The following is a 21,724-nucleotide window of genomic DNA, read 5'->3' as shown; positions in this document are numbered from 1 at the left end:
GTACAGGTAGGGTATATGAAACATGGTGTGTCTTTACCACTAGAACTTTTAAGCAATGCGAAGTACAAAGAAGATAGAGATGATTGTAAGGATAGTTATTTGCATGGGGAAGAAAACAGTGATCCTGGAAGAAATTTAACAGTCTAGGATGACAATAAGTTAAGAGTATAATAAATTTAACAAGTTTGTAGAATGGAGGAAGTGTAAGAGTTGGAAGATAACATTTTCTTATAAAAATTAGATGTTATACTCAATATTGGGCCTCTTTTCACTGGTTCTAGATGTGGTCACTGATGTCAGATCATTGTCTATGAATTTACATACTGAAAAATAATTTATAGGCTTGTTATTTTTTATTTTTATAGTATTGGTTTTATATTGTACATGGTATTCCGCAACTTGTTTATTTTGTCCTTAATAATTATGCTTCATAGTTTTAAGTATGATGCTTGCAAAAGGTTTTGGTACCAAGTTAACACAAAAAGGCTCCTTTTGCATCTGGAGTTTTACATTCTACACTCTCCCCCATCCATATCCAACCCTGACTTGGCCTCATGTTGATTGTATCAAATATTTTCCCCATTTGTTGCCATCATCACAAAGGGGTAAGAGAGCCTGGGAGGGGTGAAATGGAGGTGGAGTGGCTTGTTCAGGATCTCAGAGGCAGACCTAGATTTTGAGTAAGATGTTTCCATATAACTGGACCCACATGGGATTTGGTCTGCCATACCCTTGCCTGGAATGTCTTGCTGTTCAGACACCAAGTGGGGACTTAAACCTTTTGGAAAAACATTCTACAATATGGGACCCTGGAGCCTAGCTTCCTCCAATTTCTGCAGGGTCAAGCAGATTCCCTAAATTTTCTGAACACTTGAGCCTAAGAGTGGTCCAGGAGCCCAATGCCTGCCCTGGTTCTGAGACAGTGGCTATTCTGTCTGGCTCTCACTGTATGTCTTTTGCTACACAGATTGGGCAACCAGAACATGTAGGCACCCAGATGTGATGGTGTGTGTGAGTGTGCGAACTGTTCTTCTCATTTCTCATCAGGAGGTACATGACATCCACATGATTTATCATCAGGGATTTCATGACGGAGCATGTGGTTAAGTGTACTGATGTCTCTGCTCCAGAAATGGAATTTATTCTGCATTAAAACTTTCTTAAATCCATCATTCAAACAACAAATCAAGATTTGATTGTTAATATTTCCCAAAATAAATGTTAACACTTTTGCTTTTTTTAAGTATCCTGTGAATATAAATATTCATCATTTGTAGAATACATCTGAATTTGCTGGTTGAAAGAGTTACTCTTGGCATCTATTTTTCTTTTGTGCAGATTCATAGTTAAACTGCTTTACTCTATTGCTTTTTCATTTATAGATTTTTCATGTATAAAAGGTAAATTCTATTACGATCAGAGGGCACTCTTTATTAGAGATTTGGCTCTAATGAGTTACAGAACTCTCAGCAAATTATCTTCCCTTTCTAGGCCTCTGAATGAGATGAATGAGATGATCTCTAAGGTATCCTTCAGATTCTGTTATTTGCCATGATGGCAAACTATTATTCTTACACTAGAGGCCTGATGAACGAAATTCGTGCACGGGAGGGGTCCCTCAGCCTGGCCTGCACCATCTCCAACCTGGGACCCCTCTCGCAATCCGGGACTGCTGGCTCCTAACCGCTCACCTCTCTGCCTGTCTAATCACCCCTAACCACCTCTGCCTGATCGCCCCTAACCTCTCTGCCTGCCACCTGATCACCCCTAATTGCTCCCCTCCCAGCTGGATCACCCTTAACTGCTCCCCTGCCTGCCTGATCACCCCTAACTGCCTCTGCCTGCCAGCCTAATCTCCCCTAACTGTCCTCCCCTGCTAGCCTGGTAACCCCTAACTGCCCTCCCCTGCCGGCCTGGTCTCCCCTAAGTGCACTCCCCTGCCAGCCTGATCGCCTGTAACAGCCTATGCCTTGGCCCCCACCACCGTGGCTTTGTCCAGAAGGACGTCTGGATGGATGTTCGAAAGATGGCCAGTCTAATTAGCATATTACCATTTTATTAGTATAGATAACGTATATGCTCCTAAAAAGTTATATTATTTTACTCGCTTTAAATTATATAGTACATATTGAACCTCTATTACCCTGTCTTTTTTTCTAAATATATCTTATTGATTTTTTTTAACAGAGAGGAAGGGAGAGGGATAGAGAGTTAGGAACATCAATGAGAGAGAAACATCGATCAGCTGCCTCCTGCTCACCCCCAACTGGGAATGTGCCTGCAACCAAGGTACATGCCCTTGACTGGAATCAAACCTGGGACCCTTCAGTCCTCAGGCCAATGCTCTATCCACTGAGCCAAACCAGTTAGGGACTCCCCACTTTTTTTTTAGATCATCCACACTTGTAGATATGGCATTAGTTCATTTTTCCATTGATTTTTAGAGAAAGTTGAAGGGAGAGGGATAGAGAGAGAAACATCAATGCAAGAAACATCCCTTCAGTTGCCTTCCTTAGGAGCCCGACCAGGGATCCAACTTGAAACCCAGGTATGTGCCAGGTATGTGCCTGACCTAGAATTGAACCTGCAACAAGACCTTGTTCATGCTCAACCAACCTATCCACTACAGCCCAGCCATTATACAATTTCTGGAATTTTATTTCAATTAATTCTTGCAAAGTCTGTGGGTTAGGTAATATTCACATTTTGCTGATGAGAAAGAAAAAGCTAACCTCTTCATTTTGAGACATTATTCTTCACTCATTGCTGCGTTTTCCTGCCAGCCCTAGAAAGGCTCTTGACAGCAGTTTCACTGGGTATCCAGAGTCGGGTGCATTCCCTTTACCACCACCCTTTCCAAAGCCCCCTCTGCACTGGCACTGAGGCTGCCCTGGAGGGCACTGAGGCTAGGTAACCCGAGACAATGACAGGATTTGGACCCCTGGAGCCACCGTACACCTCTCCTCTCTGCCTTTCTCTGCAGCGCTGGGGATAGGCCAAGGTTTGCGGCATTTCCAGAGCTGCTGTTGCTGCCTGGAGGTTTAGGGCTATGCTGGAAGTCCTCCACAGGCCTCCCTTCGGGGCAAACATGGTGCTGGACTTGGCGATGGAACTGCTATTTTTAGATACTTTTAAACACCCCAGCGCTGAGGTGAGACTTCGCTTCTTGATTCTGACTCTGCTTCTCGACTGTGGGACATGTACAAAAAACCATTAGGCATGCCTCAGCTTTCCCTCCTGCCGGCGGCCTTAAATTCTGCACATACACACCCCCTCCTCCAGCTGGGTGTGGGCATGATGTCTGTGGAAGAGCATCGGTGGCCAGGACATTTCTCTGTGTTATCTTAGGCTTTGGTTGAGTTGGCTGTTCTGCTTGCTTTGCTCCCCTGCTCCTTATCACCGTCAACTTTGGGCCTTGAAAATTCCTTGGCTCTCAGGTTTGAAAGGGCGAGGGCTATGCCCTCCATCTTGCCCTGAATCCTCCATTTTTGGGCAGCAGCCATATGCTCAGCAAGAAGCTTCTTCCCGGAAGCTCAAGCCTCTGCTAGCCACACCTAGGATTTCTTTAAACTAACCAATGATAATCAAGGGAAGTACGCGCCATAGATACGACCATATCCTGTGTAACTAGACACCAACTTGTGCCTGGCCAATCGGCAGGGCCCACAGTCCTCTCTCCTCCCCTTACTATAAAACCCCTCTCCCCACAGGGCTGGCTCTCTCTACCACTTGCCGCTACGTCGGTAAGGAGGGTAGGGGAGCCAATCCCGGGTTTGAATAAAGACTCTTATGCTCTTGCATCAGACACGGCTGGCTCCCTGGTGTGGTCTCATGAGGATCCTGAAATCTGGGCATAACATTTGGGGGCTCGTCTGAGATCCCCAAGACCATCGAGGGACCCCTGATCCAGAGAGTCTGACTGACCGAGGTAGGTGTCTGTGTTGTTGTGTGTTCTGTTCTGTGCGAGCTCGTTTCCGAAATCTGTAGTGCCTGAAGCAGTCTAGGTGGATGCACTGTTGAAGGACCACAGGCCGGGGGAGTCGGAAGACGTTCCCCTCCCCCTCTGGAGGGATGCGGAATCCCCTCACTTCAGGAGGGATTCGGAAACCCCTCACAAGGGCCGTGTATTCCCCTCGAAAATCTGAGACAAGGCGGGTCACTCTCGCCAGTTGGCGCAAGGCCATCGTCTAGCTTTCGGTTTTGCTTCTGCTTGGTCAGAAGGCTGTTTTTGAGTGTCTTTGTTTGTCTGTTTTCTGTCTTATTTTATGGACTTACTGGACAGACATTATGGGACAGACTCAAATTACTCCTTTAAGAATTATGATTGATCATTTCAAAGAGATTAGGGGAGGCTATAGAGCTCCCTCAGGAATTGGGAAATTGTCAGGAATTGGATGGATTGTTTAAACTCTGAATGAATGTCTGGTGAAGTGTGTGAGTGTAGAGGGAGGGGGCCTGCCCTCTCCCCTCCTTTGTGTGGCTCCATGACTTCGGTCAGGCTGGCATCTGAGTGAGAATCTGTGAAAACAGGTCACCCCCGCCCCAAGTAAATGCGTCTGGGATTTCTGTGCACGTGTAAAGAGAAAAGCTGGCTTAAAACTAATGCGCGCATCATCCGATTTTGGATAGAGTTTTGAGCTGGAGTCTCTTTGCAATGTGCAGGATGGAGCCCAAGACTGATTATTTACCCAAAGGAAAAAAGATGCTAGCTAGATTCTAGCAGAAGGATTAGCATTTCCATAATAAAGAACAGTTTTTAAATGCTAACGAAGGGTGTTAAGGCTGGTTTCCCAAGGCAATTTCTAATGGAGGATGGGAATAGTCGCTTCCCACCTATAGCAAAATCTTAAAAGAAAGAATGTGGTCAATTTACATCTGAAAAGACCAGGTAGGCCAGAACCTATTTTGCAAGGCTCAAATGTGGTTTTCCAGAGCCGCTTAAAAGTAAAAAGTAAAGTTTACTCTAATTTGCCTCATGAAAAATCTAGAGGACAGAATTAAATCTGTTGGTTGAGTATTGAGAAATGCTGAATATTTAACTTGCCAGCTAAAAGTTTAAGGTTCAGATTGAATTGGGAAAAATTATGTAATTGTGGTAACTAAATGCCTTTGCTTATTGGTCTGATTGAGAAGGGAGGATTGATTTTGTGACCTCAACTGAAGATTTTTGATGCAAAGACCAGTTTAAATTTAATTGATATTATTTAAAATGATTATAAAAGTATAAACAGCTAGCCGAAACCAGTTTGGCTCAGTGGATAGAGCGTCGGCCTGCGGACTGAAGGGTCCCAGGTTTGATTCTGGTCAAGGGCATGTACGTAGGTTGCAGGCACATCCCGAGTGGGAGATGTGCAGGAGGCAGTTGATTGATGTTTCTCTCTCATCGATGTTTCTAACTCTCTATCTCTCTCCCTTCCTCTCTGTGAAAAATCAATAAAATATATTTTTTAAAAAAGTATAAACAGATAATAATATTTCCGTTTGTCTGCAATACAGCCACCATTTTGAGCTGCATGACTTGGGAGCCACCATGTCAGCCACATGGCTTGCCTCTTCCCTGGGGACTGCCATTGTGAAACAGCAAAGGCCCCTCCCTCTGATTTAGTCAGGGGTGGAGCTTTTAGACGGAGTTTTGCTGCAGAAATGTGGATGGGGCAGGAAGTGTGCTTGCCTCTCGGATTTATTTTTAAACTATAATCTCTTAAATCTAGAAAACCCTGCTTTCCTTAAACTAAGGACAATTAAAGGTTATGTCAAAATTTTTAAAAGGGACTGACTGATAGCAGTAATCCAATTTCTAAAGTACGATTATTTCAGGTAGAAACTGTGGTTTCATACTGATCTTAGAGGGCACATTTTTCCTTTGTCTAGGAGGGACAGCACAGCTGTCCCAGGGTTGGAGGGCTCCAGTTAACTTGTCAACTCAGTGTTCTGGAGACCCAGGACATGCCTAAGTTTAACCTAGGTTACCCAAGGACTCTAGATAATATGTTTACCCAAAACTGTGGTTTGGGTTACATGTTGTCTCTGCTTCTGTAAATTGATCTGTCTCTATTGCTTAAATATGTATCTTTGTTGTTTAAAATTGTTTAGCTAGTGAAATTTCTGTTTATGTCTCTTAAAAATATGAATATATTGCTATTCTGAGGCTGTTGGTTTGATAGGGACTTTGATTTGCTAAAAGGTACTTGTAGCTTTTCTAGTCTGATTTGGACATTTAGGGGTGGGGCTCACAGTTCCTCAGGGCAGAGATTTTTATGGGCCCCCCCTGCCTGTGCTGAATTAAATAATACAGGCCAGTGTCATTTGGCTTTCTGGTTAAAGGAAGGCAACGGGCCCTAGAATCTGTAAAAATGGCTGGGAATGAAGCCGGTTAAATGTATTGAAAGGGTTTGATAGCTGTTTCTGCTAGCAAAGGAGGGGCTGATATCCCCTTCTAGCGCACTCCCTTGAAAGAGGCCTGGTTGCTGCTCTGCCACAAAGGGAATGGTAGAAAGGCAAGAAAGCAGAGTGCTGTAACTAATAAACAGGGTTAACAAAAGGGCACTCTTCCTGGACCTGGAAGCCAACGGGACTTTGAAGTTCTCCAAGAGAGGAGGAATCTGACTCAGAGACTGGCCAAAACCTTGTTGGGTTGGGAGAACCGGAGGCTGCGTATTGAACTTAGAGACTGCAGTTTGCTGGGCAGAGATCCAAGCCCAGTTGTATAGAGGTTGAGCTACCTGTGTGCAGCAAAACAACTTTCTCCCGTGCCAGAATACATTTTAAGGAAATTGGACAGACTGTGTTTGTTGCAAGAAAGAAGAACTGGCCACAGTGCACAGCCCTGACAGTGACCTGCAGAACACTGTATATTGACCTTTGATTCTCTTGCAGGTTTAAATGTATGTTGGCTCTCCTGGAAAGGGACTATGTGGGATGAACTTCAAGAGTAGAGGGTGTCTGGCTTCCAAGAGGGCAGGTGCCCAACTGGGCAGGGAAGAGTGCCCATCAGGTTTTGGTCTCTTTTGAGAGACAGTTGATGGTTGGCAGCCTGTATACTGTCTTGCAGGCCTGCATGCCCATGCCCATGTGTGTTCCTGAGACCGAGCAGGTCAGGATGGCTTCATGATTTCTAACCCTCCATTCCCAGGTCCTTTTTCTAATGGCAGTTAGGTTTCCCAGGTGTGACACTCATTCTGTTTAGGATTCACCCATTAGGACATGACATATTTGCAAGGAAAGGCTTGTGTGAAGGATACCTGCGAGGAGGGGAAAAAGCAGTGAAAGGAACCAATAGCAGATTTGGAACCCCCAGACCAGGAAACTCACTCACTCCCCACATGTCTCCCCACTGTACTCCCAGAATGTCTCCCGTGGGGGCCAGCCTGGGTGTGTGGGATGCTTGGAAGGCAAGCCTCCCGCCTGCTCTGCTGGCTTAGTGGCTCCGGTGGGCACCTCCATTTTTGTAGCAGAGTGATGGTTAATTTGCATATTACCCTTTTATTAGATAGGATATTTGCTATTTCCTCCTGTGACAACTTGATGATTCCCCCTCCTGTGATGTCAGGCTTAGCCATGGGACTCATGATGTCCTTTCCTGTGGGAAGGTTATACCTCCCAGCTCAGTAATGTCAGGTGTTGCCAGGTTACACACATTGGCCACGGGAGTGTAAGTGGAAATTGTGTGCCATTTATGGCCAGGAGCTCTAAGAAGAGACATCCTATGTCCTTCTCTCTCTCTTTTTACTCTGCTACAACAGTGACAAAGTTTCACATAGAGGCTACTTTGTACCCAGATCATGAAGGGAAGGGGATGTGGAGCACACACTAATCACCAGTTCACAATAAAGTAAAAATATTTTTGTTGTTGTAAATGCTGTAAATCTCTGAGAGATTGGGATTTTTATTATTGAAGTATAAGCTAGTAAAAGAAGATTAGTATATAAACTCATCAATAATTGCATAGCAGTTCCTAATTAAAATTTAAAATAATTAAAATTTAATATAAAACTCATAAAGGAAATGTATATACATATGTATATGTGTATATGCTTATATACATTAAGGAAATGAATTATAAAATTAAAAATACAACAAAAGTATAACATTTACATTAAGGAAATTGACCTATATATCTACTCAGAATATTCCTTGCAGTTTGATGTGGGAAACCGTTCATTGTCTTCACTAGCTGATAAGCATAGACAGAGAACCCCCCTGAAGGCTGGGTACCTATGAAACCCTAGCAAAGGTAGGAGCTAGGCACCACCTCTGTTTGCCCAGACAGTGGTAGCTAAAGCAACTTCCCCATCTATTATTATGTAAATCCTTGCTGATGGGCAAGTCTGCCTGTTGCCAGGGGTCGCCTGCCTAAGGGCTATGCTATGGGTATATACCAGATCAATAAAAGCTTGGTGAGGCCTGAACACCAGTGGAAGTCCTTCCCCTTGAGTTGGAGTTGCCCGCCTGGCCCCCCAATATTTCCAATTATCTCTTGTCTCTTCTCTTTCATTTGTATGTGGCTCCTCTTCCAGGTCCTGAACCCTGAACCACACGGAACATGGAGGGAAACACATTCAACAGTTTCTACCTTGAATCCTTGAATGGCCCTTCCCAGTAAAAATGAATATTTTTCAAAAGCAATTCTTCATTACTAAAATATTACATGTATATTCTGTATGGTAATATCCCTTAGGGATTCAATATTTTCAAAGATGAACTGAAGAGTCGGTCTTCTCCTAAAGTAATATGATTTCCTGACTCTGCTATTGTCATTTTAAGGCTGGTTAAAGGAACTGAAAAATATTAAAGCTTGTCAACATTGCATGTTTGGCACAAGCATACTGACTCATTTTTCTCCTTGCTTCCCACAGCAAAGGGGACATGGAAGTCCATTGTCTGTGGCAATGACTTGCCTTCATGACTCCCTCCCAATTAAAAAAAACAACCATATCTTCAGCCACCAGCCCTTTCCGCATGTGCCTCTGTACCTCTGCACTTTACTTCCACACCTCATCTGAGTCTCAGTGTGCTTTTCTCTTTTCTTCTAGTTGTAGAATTTCCAAAAGGCAGTCTTTCTGTAGTTCTGGATGATGTCCATTTTGTCTTTTAGTTGTGTGTTTGAAGTGCTTGTGGGAGGCAGCAATTTCAGGTGTTTACCTATGCCACCATCTTGGTTTCTCTCTGATTTTACTTCTTTATTTGTTTTTTTGTTAATTCTCACCTGAGGATATATTTTTTCCATTGATTCTTATTTTTACTTTTACTTTTTTTATTTTTAATTGTTTTATTGCTTAAAGTATTACAAAGGGTATTACATATGTCTCCTTTTTTCCCCACGCTTGACAATCCCCTGGCCTCCCCTACCCCCCAGTGTCTTATGTCCATTGGTTATGTTTATATGCATGCATACAAGTCCTTTGGTTGAACTCTTACCCCCCCCCCCCACCCTCCCTGGCCTTTCCGCTGCAGTTTGACAGACTGTTCGAGGCTGCTCTGCCTCTGTATCTATCTGTTCATAAGTTTATAATGGTCTTTATTATCCATAAATGAGTAAGATCATGTGGTATTTTCCCTTCATTGACTGGCTTATTTCACTTAGCATAATGCTCTCCAGTTTCATCCATGCTGTTGCAAATGGAAAGAATTCCTTCTTTTTTACAGCAGCATAGTATTCCATCATGTAGATGTACCACAGTGTTCTAATCCATTCATCTACTGATGGGAACTTAGGCTGTTTCCAGATCTTAGCTATGGTGAATTGTGCTGCTATGAACATATGGGTGCATATATCCTTTCTGATTGGTGTTTCTGGTTTCTTGGGATATATTCCTAGAAGTGGGATCACAGGGTCAAATGGGAGTTCCATTTTTAGTTTTTTGAGAAAACCCCATACTGTCTTCCATAGTGGCTGCAACAGTCTGCATTCCCACCAGCAGTGCACAAGTGTTCCTTTTTCTCCACATCCTCTCCAGCACTTGTCGTTTGTTGATTTGTTGATGATGGCCATTCTGACAGGTGTGAGATGGTACCTCATTGTTGTTTTGATTTGCATCTCTCGGATGATTAGTGACTTTGAGCATGTTTTCATATGTCTCTTGGCTTTCTGGATGTCCTCTTTTGAAAGGTGTCTATTTAGATCCTGTGTCCATTTTTTTGATTGGATTGTTTATCTTCCTTTTGTTAAGTTGTATGAGTTCCCTATAAATTTTGGAGATTAGGCCCTTATCAGACATGACATTGGCAAATATGTTTTCCCATGCAGTGGGCTTTCTTGTTGTTTTGTTGATGGTTTCTTTTGCTGTGCAGAAGCTTTTTATTTTGATGAAGTCCCATTTGTTCATTTTCCCTTTAGTTTCAAGTGCCCTAGGAGCTGTATCAGTGAAGAAATTGCTTCAGCATATGTCTGAGATTTTGTTGCCTTTGAATTTTTCTAGAATTTTTATGGTTTCCTGTCGTACATTTAAGTCCTTTATCCATTTTGAGTTTATTTTTGTGTATGGTGTAAGTTGGTGGTCTAGTTTCATTTTTTTTTTGCATGTATCTGTCCAATTTTTTCCAACACAATTTATTGAAGAGACTATCTTGGCTCCATTGAATGTTCTTTCCTCCTTTGTCAAATATTAATTGAGTATATTGGTTTGGGTCAATTTCTGGGTTCTCTATTCTATTCCATTGATCTATATGTCTGTTCTTGAGTCAGTACTAGGCAGTTTTGAGAACAGTGGCTTTGTAATACAGCTTGATATCTGGTATTGAGATCCCCCCTACTTTGTTCTTCCTCAGGATTGCTGCAGCTATTCGGGGTCTTTTTTATTCCAGATGAATTTTTGGAGAGTTTGTTCTAGGTCTGTGAAATATGCTGTTGGTATTTTAATGGGAAGTGTGTTGAATTTATAGATTGCTTTTGGTAGTATGGACATTTTAATGATGTTGATTCTACCAATCCAAGAACATGGTATGTTCTTCCATCTGTTTATGTCTTCCTTTATCTCTTTTTTCAAAGTCCTTTAGTTTTCTGAGTAGAGGTCTTTTACCTCTTTAGTTAAGTTTTTCCTAAGTAACTTAATTTTTTTTGGTGCGATGGTAAATGGGATTTTTTTTAGTATCTCTTTCTGTAAGTTCACTATTGGTGTATAGAAATGCCATAGATTTCTTGGGGTTAATTTTGTATCCCGCTACATTGCCAAATTCTTTTATTAAGTCTAATAGTTTTTTGATGGAGTCTTCAGGGTTTTTTATGTATAATATCATGTCATCTGCAAATGAGGACAGTTTTACTTCCTCTTTTCCAATTTGGATGCCTTTTATTTCTTCTTCTTTTCTAATTGCAATGGCGAATACTTCCAGGACTATGTTGAACAGGATTGGTGAGAGTGGGCATCCCTGTCTTGTTCCTGTTCTTAGGGGAAATGGTGTAAGTTTTTGTCCATTGAGTATGATGTTGGCTGTGGGTTTGTCATATATGGCTTTTATTATGTTGAGGTATGATCCTTCTATTCTCACCTTGCTGAGAGTTTTTATCAGAAATCGGTGTTGAATTTTGTCAAATGTTTTCCTGCATCAATTGGTATGACTATGTGGTTTTTTATTTCAACTTGTTTATGTGGTTTATCACATTTATTAATTTGTGCATATTGTACCATCCTTGCATCCCTGCAATAAATTTTACTTGGTCATGATGTATAATCTTTCTGATTTACTGCTGGATCCGATTTGCTAAGATTTTGTTGAGGATTTTGGCATCTATGTTCATGAGGGATATTGGCTTGTAATTCTCTTTCATTGTGTTGTCTTTATCTGGTTTTGGTATTAGGGTGATGCTGGCTTCATAGAATGAGATTAGAAATGTTCCTTCCTCTTGTATTTTTTGTAGTAGTCTGAGGAGGATAGGTTTTAGTTCTTCCTTGAATGTTTGGTAAAACTCCCCTGTGAAGCCATCTGGTCCTGGGCTTTTGTTTGCTGGAAGCTTTTTGATGATTGCTTTAATTTCTTCCATAGTTATTGGCCTATTGAGATTTTTAGATTCTTCCTGATTGAGTTTTGGAATGTTGTATTTTTCTAGGAATTTGTCCATTTCTTCCAGGTTGTCTTGTTTGTTGGAGTAGAGTTGTCCATAGTATTTTTTAACAATCATTTGTATTTCCGTGGGGTCTGTTGTTATTTCACCTCTGTCATTTCTGATTTTGTTTATTTGGGTCCTCTCTCTTTGCTTCTTGGTGAGCCTGGCTAGAGGTTCATCAATCTTGTTGATCCTTTCAAAGAACCAGCTATTGGTTTCATTGATTTTATGTACTGTTTTTTGGTCTCTATGTCAATTATTTCTGCTATGATCTTTATTATCTCCTTCCTTCTGTTCACTCTGGGCTTTTCTTGTTGCTCTCTTTCCAACTCTTTGAGATGTAGAGTTAGAGGATTTACTACCATTTTTTCTTGTTTTTTTGAGGTAGGCCTGTAGAGCTATAAACTTCCCTCTCAGGACTGCTTTCATTGTGTCCCATAGGTTTTGGATTGTTGTGTTTTCATTGTCATTATTTTCCAGGATATTTTTAATTTCTTCTTTGATCTCATTGGTAACCCAATCAATATTTAATAACATGCTATTCAGCTTCCAAGTGTTTGAGTATTTTAGGTTGTTTTTATTGTAGTTAATTTCTAATATTATGCCATCGTGGTCTGAGAAGATGCTTGATATGATTTCAATCTTCTCGAATTTGGGTAGACTTTGCTTGTGACCCAATATGTGGTCTATTTTTGAATCTGTCCCATGAGTACTTAAGAAGAATGTATATTCTGTGACTTTGGGGTGAAATGTTCTGAAGATGTCATTTAAGTCCATCTGATCCAGTGAGTCATTTAAGATTTCTGTTTCTTTGCTGGTTTTTTGTCTTGAGGATTTATCCAGTGGTGTCAGTGGTGTATTAAAGTTCCCTACTATGATTGTATTGTTGTCAATCTCTCCCTTGATATCTCCCAGGAGTTTTCTTATGTATTTGGATGCTCCTGCATTGGCTGCATATATGTTTATCAGGGTTATATCTTTTTGTTGTATTGATCTCTTTAGTATTATGAAGTGGCCTTCCTTATCTCTGGTTATGGCCTTCACTTTGAAGTCTATTTTGTCCAATATAAGTATTGCTACCCCAGCTTTTCTTTCATTGCCTTTTGGCTGAAAGATATTTTTCCATCCCTTCACTTTCAGTCTGTGTGAGTCCCTTCTAATGAGGTGGGTCTCTTGTAGACAGCAGATGTATGGGTCATGTTTTTTTATCCATTCAGCCACTCAATGTCTTTTGATTGGAGCATTTAGTCCATTTACATTTAAAGTTATTAGTGAAAGGTACTTGTTTGTAGCCATTTCTATTTTTTGTACCTGTTTTCTTTCTTAGCTTTTTATTTATTGTTTTTATACCAGTCCTTTTAGCATTTCTTGCATTGCCGGCTTGGGGGTGATAAACTCCCTTAGCCTTTTTTTGTCTGTGAAGCTTCTTATTTCCCCTTCAATTTTGAATGATAGCCTTGCTAGATAGAGTATTCTTGGATTCAGTCCTTTGCTTTGCATCACTTTGTAAATTTCTGTCCATTCTTTTCTGGCCTGATGTGTTTCTGTTGAGAAATCATTTGATAATCTAATGGGAGATCCCTTGTATGTAACTTTCCGTCTCTCTCTTGCAGCCTGTAAGATTCTCTCTTTGTCCTGAACATTTGCCATGGTAATTATGATGTGTCTTGGTGTGGATCTTTTCGGGTTCACCTTGTTTGGGACTCTCTGTGCGACTTTTTTCTTTCCCACCTCAGGGAAGTTTTCTGATATTATTTCTTCGAGTAGGTTTTCTAACCCTTGTTCCTCTTTCTGTTGTTCTGGCACCCCTATTATTCGTATGTGGTTTTGTTTCATGTTGTCCCATAGCTCCCTTAAGCTCTCCTCCTGTCTTTTAATTTTTTTTTTCCAATTGCAGCTCAATTTGGGTGTGTTTTGCTTCCCTGTCTTCTAATTCACTAATTCAGTCCTCCGCTTCTCCTAGTCTACTGTTGAAACTTTCAATGGTATTTTTTATTGCAGCTATATCATTCTTCATTTCTTCTTGGTTCTTACCTAAGTTATTGATTTTTTCATCCATTTTTTTTGATTCTTACATAAGTTGTTGATTTTTTCATCCGTTTCTTCTTGATTCTTGCATAAGTTGTTGATTTTTCCCTCCATCCCATTTATGCACTCTAGAACCCTTAATCTGAATTCTTTTTCTGTCATGTTGCATACCTCTGTTTCACTTAGCTGCTTTTCTGGTGAGTCCTCCTTTTCTTTCCTTTGGGAGATTCTTTGTCTACCCATGTTTGATCTCACCGACATATCTAGATGTTGAGTCATTCAGTGGCTGCTCCTTGGGTGGCAGTGGCTCCTCCGGCTGTGGTTGCTCCTCGGGCAGTCGTGGTAGCAGCTGCTCCTCAGTTGGCAGCAGCTCCTCTGGTGGGTACTGTTCACAGCTCTGGTGGCTCCTCTCTTCATTGATTTTTAGAGAGAGTGGTTGGGAAGCAGGGACTAGAATAGAAAGGGAAAAAAAAGTGATGTGAGAGAGACACATCATTTGTTGCTTTCTGCATGCTCACTGACTAGGCCCGGGATCAAACCTGCAAACCAGCTAATTGCCCATGACAAAGAATTAATCCCATGACCATTCTATGTGCGGGCCTATACTCTAACCACTGAGAATACCAGCTAGTGCTGATTCTTATTTTTCAAAATTATTTTAGCTATTGTTGAAATTAACATATAAATGTAGAATAAGATTGTCCATTTCTGAAGAACTAATAGCTTGGATTTTGGTATGGATTGTGTTGAATCTGTAGATGAAATTGGGGAGTGTTAGCATTTTTACAAGTCAATTTTCCAAGCCTTGAACCTAGGGTGTTCTTTCCACATATTTAGGTCTTTTATTTCTCTCAGTACAGTCACCTGGTTTTGGAAGAGCTCTCTTTGACAATCTCTTTCCCTGGTCTCTCAGTTGAACTGTCTGCTCCTTTTGGTGGCATATTCAACTGTTAATTTCCAAATTGCCTGCTGTTGTTCTATTGCTTTAGACAATGCTTAGGGTCATAAATAGCTCGATTGTGAAATAGGAAAAATGGCATGAGTTTCTTTGCTTCTGTGTTCAAGTCTAAGTATTTCTGAATGACCATCGCATAAAACTTATTTTTTGTTTGTTTATTGACATCATTCACCAGAGATACAATTCACCTATTTGAAGTGTACAATTCAAAGGCTTTTAGTATATGCATAGAGTTACTCATCCATTTTAGAAGATTTCATTACCCTGAAAAAGACCCTTGTGTCCTTTAGCCATCACCCCTTAATCTCTTCTTTATCCTCAGCCCTAGGCAGCTGTAAATCTACTTTCTGTCTCTATCTATATGCCCATTTATGTCAATTCATATAAATGGAATCATACAATATGTGGTGTTTTCAAACTATATTTCCCAATTAGCATAATGTTTTCAAGATTCACCCATGTTGTGGCATGTATCATTACTTCATTTCTTTTATTATTGAACTAAAGGCCTGGTGCATGAAATCCTGCATGGGTGGGGTCCCTCAGGTGGCCTGCAGGGATCGGCCTGAAACCCACAGTCCAACACCACCTGCAGCTTCTACCTGCTACTGCTGTTCATCCTGGCCCCACTGCACTTGCCACAGGAATGAGCGGGAGAGGTTCATGCCACCGCAGCAGCACTTGCCAGCCTGAGCCCTACAAGGAGTCCCAGATTGGAGAGGGTGCTGGCTGGATTGAGGGATACCCCCCATGCACAAATTTCGTGCACCGGGCCTCTAGTATGCATATAAGTTCTTTGGTTCATCTTTTCCCACACCTCCCCCTGGCTTCCTGCTGGGACTCCGATATTTGTCAGTCTGTTCCAAGCTTCCATGTCTCTGATCTCTTTTATTCATTATTTTGTTAATTAGATTCCACATATAAGTGAGATCGTCTGATACTTATCTTTCTCTGACTGGCTCATTTTCCTTAGCATAATACTATCCAGGTACTTCCATGTCCTTTGCTCATTTTAACATTCGGTTGTCTTTTTATTATTTAGCTATAAAGAGTATTTTATATGCATATTCCAGGTACAAGTCCCTTATAAGATTTGAAAAAATTTTGTTCTATCATTTGGAATGACTTTTCATTTTTTTGATGGCATTCATTAGAGTGCAAAAGTTCAAAATGTTGATGAAGTACAATTTTCTTTTTCTTTTGATGCTTGTACCTTTGGTATCATATCTAAGAAACTGTTTTCTAATCTGAGGTCAGATTGATTTATACCTATATTTTTTGTAAGAGTTGAATAGTTTTTGTTCTTACATTTAATTCTTTAATCCATTTGAGTTAATTTTTGTATATGGTGTAAGGTAAGGGTCCAATCTCATTATTTTGCATGTGGCTATTCACTTGTCCCAGTGCCATTTATTCATAAAACTATTCATTCTCCATTGAACAGTTTTTGCACTCTTGCTTAAAATCAGTTGACCATAGATGTATGGGTTTTTTTTCTGGACTCTTTAATTTATTACACTAATTTATGTGTGTATTCTTGTGTCATTATCCATTATCTTGATTACTGTAGCTTTGTAGTAAGTTTTGAATGATCACCTTAGCTTCAAATTTATATGATTTGACATTTACATATAATTTATATTTGGTTATACTTAAAAGGTAGTTGGTACTAGTATAGCCTTATGAATTAGAGATTTATGGTTAAAGGCAATGAAGCATAATGGTTGAGGAACAGGTGTTTAAAGTCAGAAAGATTTGGATTTGGAATGATTCTACCACTTCATAGATGTGAGAACTTGTATAATCTTTTCAGAGCTTCAGTTTCCCATATTAAAATAACAATAAGAGGAGAACCAAGATGGTGGTGTGAGTACACTGGAACTCACTGCCTCCCCAATCACATCAAAATTACAACTAAAATATGAACAACCATCATTAAGAACCACCTGAAATCTAGTTGAATGGAAATCCTACAACTAGAGAAGCAAAGAAGAAAGTACATTGAGACAGGTAGGAGGGTTAGAGGTGCTGAATGGGCTGGTCCTACATTAATTGAGAGGAATGTCCTGGCTGTGGAGGCCTCCTGTAAGTAATAAGGGGTCCCAGGCTCACATCAGACTCCTCATCCCAGGTTCCAATGCCGGGAACAGAAGTTCCCATAACTTTGGGCTGTAAAAACCAGTTCCTCTTAAAGAGTAGGTGCATGGACTTACACAGACACACTCCTTTTAAGCTCATCGCTGGGGCAGTAGCTTGGAGGGGGATCCAGGGACATACTGGAAGAAACTGGATTGGATGGCACCAGAGCAAGAACTCTGGGCGGCTTTCTCCCAGAGAGGGGCACTTGCAGGAGTCATTGTTCCTATCCTGTGATCTCTCCTGCTACAGAGATTGCAGCCATATCTGTGTTTCCATCAGCCTGCCTTACACTGTTTGCTCCACTCCGGAGATTCTCTGAGACTCCACCCCATTCAATTTGAGGCCCAACCCAAGTTGTTTGCAGTGGCTTTTTTATATGAATGGCCTATCCTGATTCAGGCTTCAGATTTTTCTAAAATCTCTCAAACAAGCAGCAGTTGATGTCAGGAAGACCTGGTACTTGCAGTAGCCTGCCTTGCTTCATAGCTTGTCCTCACCTGGGTGCTTACAAGTACAACATAAATATCAACGATCTACAGATTGCTCTGTAGCTCCTGCTGAGTGGCCCCAGGTAGTGGCTGACTTTGTACCTCCCAGGAGGTCTCAGAGCCAGTGTACCCAGGGGACAGCTTCAGACTATACCATATTACAACCCTACATGTCCACAAGTGACACATTGATGGGGCAGACTCAGTGAACACAAGGCCCCATTGAAGCAAGTCCTGTTCCATAGAGGTGTCTCTTGCATGGCAGCTCTTCCACTGTAGTCTCAGTTGCTCCTCACAATCAACTGGCCTGAAGGTTCACTCCTCCTAGTGACACCAGAAGCAATTAAGCATCAAAAACAAGAATGCACACAGCCCACACAGTGGTGCACCTATAGTGCCCAGTTCAGGTGACTGGGGAGGATGAGCCACTGGGCCCTAAAGGACACTACTACACAAGGTCACTCTACCAATTGTAGGAGACAAAGCAGCCCTATCTAAAACATAGAAACAGGCACAGGGGAGTAGCCAAAATGCTGAGACAAAGAAACATGTCACAAATGAAAGAACAAAAGAAATCTTCAGAAAAAAAGTAACTGAAATGAAAGTCAACTACTGGATACAGAGTTCAGAACAATGGTTATAAGTTTGCTCAAGGACCTCAAGGAGAGCGTCAAGGGACTCAATGAGAATCTCAAGGGACTTAGTGAGACTTTTAAGCATCTTAGTGAGAATTTCAAAGACACAAAAAAGGACCAGTCATAAATTAAGCATACCCTAACTGAAATAAAGAATAATGTACAGGGATTTAACAGGAGAGTAGAGAATTCTGACAAACTAACCAATTTGGAAGATGAGGAAGCAAAAAAAACACAATCAGAAGATCAAAAATAAAAAAATAAAAATATGTAGATAGTGAAAAGGGCCTCTGGGACAACTTCAGGTATACCAGCATTCACAATATGGGGGGTTACAGAAAGAGAAGAGAGAGAATAAGATATTGAAAACCTATTTGAAGGAATAATGACAGAAAATTTCCTCTACCTGGTAAAAGAAATATACTTACAAATCCAGGAAGTGTAGAGAGTCCCAAACAAGAGGAAGCCAAAGAGGCCCACACCAAGACACATCATAATTAAAATGACAAAGGGAAAAGACAAAGAGAGACTCTTAACACATTGTTTGCGGGTAGTTTTTATCGCGTGCTAACAGGTGGCGTGGGCCATTTTTGCTAATTTTTTGCGCAAATGAAACATATAAATACGTTTCCCTCATACAATGTGTTAAAAACAGCAAGAGAAAATCAGTCAGTTATCTACAAGGGAATGCCCAAATGATTGTTGGCTGACTTCTCAACAGAAACTTTGCAGGCAAGAAGGGAGTGGCAAGAAATATTCAAAGTGATGAATAGCAAGGATCTATAACCAATATGGCTCTATCCAGTAAAGCTGTCATTTAGAATTTAAGGTCAAATAAAGAGCTTCTCAGACAAAAAAAAGCTAAAGGAGTTCTCACCACCAAACCAGTATTACATCAAATATTAAAGGGTATTCTTTAAGAAGAGGAAGAAGAAGCAGAAGCAGAAGCAGAAAAAGAAGGTAAAAAATATGAACAATAAAATGGCAGTGACTACATATCTATTGACAATTGTATCTAAAAATAAAAATAAATGAACAAGGACTCTAATGAACAATATAAATGGATGAATAAAGTAGAACCAGAGGCATGGAATCATGGAACAGTATGATGAATCTCAGAGGGAAGGGGATAGGGGAAAGTGGGAAGAAATTAACCAACTCACTTATATGCATATATGCATTATGTATGGACACTGATAATAGGGTGGTGAAGGTCTAGGGGTGGAAATCTGGTGGATGGGGGCATTGGGGAAAAACAGCCTCAACAATAAAGATTAAAAAAACCGTAAAATTAAATTAAAATGTATAAAAATTAAAAATAAATGGTCTGTCTCCAAAGACTTACAGCCTCCTATACATACATTAAGAAATATACTTTCAAACAGTGTCTTGGTTTCCCTTTTCAGAACTTATTATTAAGATGGGCCTCTATCAGAGACAATGGGGTAGGTTTTTGCTTAACATATTTCAGTTCTAGATCATAATTTCATTGTATTTTTAAATTTAACTTAAAAATCCCCGTACATCTGTTATATACAATAATAGCAAGAGTTCAGAGAATGTGGGATAAGCATTTTACAGCATGTAGCAACCAATCTACTAAACTCAGGCAGTAGCACTGCTATTATGTAGAAAAAGGATCTGGGCTCCTTTTCTGTTGTTTTTGGCAAAACATTTGTTAAAAATTTTCTTTTCCAAGTTACTCCTGCAGGGAAACTTTGGTGGCCTCATCCACAAGTAGCTCAAGTGAAAAAAAAAATTTGGTGATTGCGAACAGTCAGTGATGCAACATGAGGTGGCATTCTTGTCACAGTGAGTGCTACAGAGCAATTCATTAGTCAAAAGATGCACCACTTCAAGAGATGTGGTTGGTCTGACTGGGAGTCTGCCTGACAGTCGGAACAGTAACTGGGCACATGGCTGGCCATATGTGGGCTTGAGAAAGTGGATTGGTACAATAGGGCAGGGGCATAAAACATCGTACAGCAACAACCTAAGAAAAATTAGAACTAGTGTCTTGAAAGTATGTAACAGTACATTTATTAATTATCTTCATTATTTATTTTAATCTTTATAACAATCATATTTTCACTGGTGCTCCTACACATGCCTAAAACAATTATTAGATAACTAGAGGCCCTTTGCACAAAAATTCATGCACTTGGCGGTTGTGGGGGAGGGGTTCCTCAGCCTGGCCTGTGCCCTCTCACCGTCTGGGAGCCCTCAGGGGATGTCCAACTGATGGCTTAGGACCCTTTCCCTTAGGCACTTTCTTAGTTTCTATGTGCAAGGTGCTAGTTTAACTTTTGGGAGCGTAGGGTATAAAAATGGACAGCATAATGAAGAAATTTATTGCATAGTGATTTTTAATATTTAATTGTTTACAATTTCAAGGTTAAATTTCATCATTGCTTTGGGGAAAATCTGGTAATAATAGTGATTTTCCTGGGTTATAACTGATAGATGGTTTTCTGCTGTTTTCTAACTGTAGTTTATATTAGTAATTCCCTAATGCATGGACTCTTGCCCACAATAAATCTTTTCGCCTCCCCTCTGCTAATTAACACTGCCTCAGAAGATCCTCTTGATATTTATTACCTTATCTTTGGGTTAAAAAACAAACAAACAAACAACCAAACAACCAGTAGAGGACCCTACTGTCAAGTGTAAAATTAATTCCTTTTACAAGATTTTATGCATAATTGTGAATTAAGGCCTTTGTATAGTCAGGATCCTGGAAAGACTCAGAAGATACCTCCAAGTAGTGAGAAGAGCACTGCTTATGGAGGTGTGGGCAGTGTTTAGAAAAGCGAACTATCCTAGGGCTAGCAAAATGAGGCCATAGTCCTCCTCCTAGGCCTCAAGAAACAAGGGGAGGGAACAGACTGGGGAGCTCAGAGAGGGTAGCTGTAGGGAGAGGACTGCCTGACCAGAGCTGAAGCTTTCTGCAGACAGAGGCAGCTTTTCCATGGTGACCAGCAGGTGGTGAAGGTGGAAATTCCTGTTCTCACCTCATTCTCCTACCAACCCAATCTGCCAGGGGTTCCCATTGACAGACCCCATGGAATTGAGAGGGCAAGGGATTCAGTTGATATAGTTGGCAAAGGTTAGCCTCCTGTGCCATAGATTCAAGGATCACACCTTGGGAAGGGGATAAGAGAAATAAATTAGCCATCACTTTATGGAGTACTGTAAGCACAATGGGTTATAGGAAGGCACAGGGCCAATGGTAGCTCATAGGCAGGCTACCCCAGGTTGCAGGTTATCTGGAAGGCTTCCTAGAAGAGGTGATTTGGGTAGACTCCTTGATCAAGTGTAATTACCTGTATCTCCTTTTTTCATATTTATTTAACTCTTATTGAATCCTTCGAAGATCTATAATAAATTATGTGTCTGTGAGTTTCCTTCTCCTTATTTCTCTTCCAATTTCACC

The sequence above is a fragment of the Myotis yumanensis genome, unplaced genomic scaffold (genome assembly GCF_028538775.1).
Source record: "Myotis yumanensis isolate MYYU_CA2020_CCGP unplaced genomic scaffold, mMyoYum1.0.hap1 SCAF_1, whole genome shotgun sequence".
In the NCBI taxonomy this organism is placed as follows: domain Eukaryota; kingdom Metazoa; phylum Chordata; class Mammalia; order Chiroptera; family Vespertilionidae; genus Myotis; species Myotis yumanensis.
This window is presented reverse-complemented; position numbering follows the sequence as displayed.